This window comes from Gossypium arboreum, chromosome 8 (assembly GCF_025698485.1).
Source record: "Gossypium arboreum isolate Shixiya-1 chromosome 8, ASM2569848v2, whole genome shotgun sequence".
NCBI classification, from domain to species: Eukaryota; Viridiplantae; Streptophyta; class Magnoliopsida; order Malvales; family Malvaceae; genus Gossypium; species Gossypium arboreum.
The window spans coordinates 70,111,526-70,113,538 of NC_069077.1; the positions used below are offsets into that span (position 1 = coordinate 70,111,526).

Genomic DNA, 2,013 nt, shown 5'->3' on the forward strand with positions numbered 1-2,013 from the left:
TTCGATTCGATTCGATTCGATTGAATGCTCACCCCTAGTTGTTACAATAACCATCTAAGAAGAAATCATATTTTTTTCCATCAAATCTGTCCAACATCTTATTAGGGAAAGAAAACCTAGAATGATCTTTCCTGGTAGCCTTGTTTAACTTCCTGTAATTCCTAAAAATCATCAAACTCGTGACTCGAATATCTGTAATAATCCATCCGACACCCTTCTTGTGCTTTTCTAAAACAACAAATGACTCTTCTTCTTCATTCTTAGTGAACTCAACTAAAATCATGATAGGTAAAAATGGAGAGAAAGCCAAATAATCATATTTCAAATGAAGAGGCAAAGTTTGCAGGTCCAATTCGACTGGCTCTTCAATCAACAATTTTGGTTGTGTGTACTCCCGAGATAATAACTCTAATGATTCTAGTGGAACTTCCTGAGTGAATCCCTTCATTTTAGCCTCTAACAAAGCGAAACATTCCTCGTCTTCATCATCACTTGGTGAATCTGCTAGCAAAATACATTCAATGGATAATCTACATAATTGAGCTCTAGCTCTGTAGAAGCCAGTTATTCCATCTTGGAAATAGTAGAACAATTTTCAACTACATCTGAGGATTTAGCAGCATCGAAGTCATTAAAAGTCACCTTGTCATTAAAATTTCTTTCAACTGAGTATCTCATTGCTTCTTCTGGAATCATTGAGGATATGGCAATGGTGGAATCTTAGCTTTAACCAGACAACTCTTCTGTGGAAATTTTTCTGCATCTGACAAGGGTGTTAGATAATTAGAACTAACTGGTTTAGAGTTTACCTCATCAAGGATCACTGAATCTGACTTCTGTGATACAGGAGTTTCAACACTTGGTTGAACTTCCTCTTTGTCTTGAGCTACAACAGACTCATCTTGAACTTCAACTACCTTGGGCTCCAATATCTTTCCGTTTGGCAAAGAGACTGCTTTTCAATGTTCTTTGCCCAAAATTTTTGCATTTTTTGTGTTTCTTGGCATACCTTGGTGTTTATTTCAAAGTTCATTGGTTAGCTAACCGATTTGATTCTCCAAATTTCTTAAAGTGGTATCATTCTTCGCTATGTATGCCTTCAGCAGATTCTCAAGATCACTTGAAGATTCAGTTAGTGGGGGTTGTTACAATTGTTGAGACTATTCCAATAAATAATTTGGTCGAAATGGCATAGTAGAGTCTCTATGCCCTGCCCATTGATTACTCCATGTAGAAATTGGATGATTCTACCATGAAGAGTTGTAAAAATTTGATTACGGACCATTTCAATTTTTATTTCCCATATAATAATTTGACTCTTGATTCGATGGGCATTTTTCAAAGAAATGGCCATCTCCACAGTATTCACAAGAAATATTCTTGAACTGGTTCGGCTACTGACCTGACAGATAACCAGAAACCATTAACAATTATGTTTTTAAGCATAAAAGATATAGAGGATACCTAGGCTACCAAAGAAGCAAGTGTGTCTACTTAATGTACTCCTGCTGCTCGTCTTTCTGAGGTTGCTCAGTTGGTTGGCCACTGATAGTTATTGCTGGCAATTCTTTCAATAATCTCATAAGCATCATTATAAGACTTAGAAAGAAGGGCTTCATTTTCCAAAATATCCACCGTCATTTTAGTATGATATTGAGACCAATATAGAAAGTCTCTATTTGAATGCAACAAGGAATGTCGTGATAAGGGCACTTTTGTAATGACTCCTTGAACCGCTCCCATGCCTCATATAAAGATTCTTCATCAAGTTGCTAAAATGAAGTGATTTTATTTCGGATCTTGGCGGTTAAAGATGGAGAGAAATATTTCATTAAGAAACGTTCAACCAACTCTTGTCATGTAGTTATGGAACGAGACGGTTGGGAGTTCAACCACGCTCGTGCTCAATCTCTTAAGGAGTATGAAAATAATCTCAGTCTCAAGGCGTCTTCAGTCACCCTGACTAGTTTAAATGAGTCACTCACTTCCATGAATAGCCGATGATGAAGATGT

General features: G+C 36.8%; 1 non-coding gene across 1 annotated transcript; it reads left to right on the forward strand.

Annotated features, from left to right (window-relative positions):
• Positions 1–1,695: 1,695 nt before the first annotated feature.
• On the forward strand, positions 1,696–1,802 carry LOC128280127 (small nucleolar RNA R71). Its single transcript, XR_008270309.1, has one exon. It is a non-coding gene; the product is annotated as a small nucleolar RNA R71 (small nucleolar RNA).
• Positions 1,803–2,013: the final 211 nt, after the last annotated feature.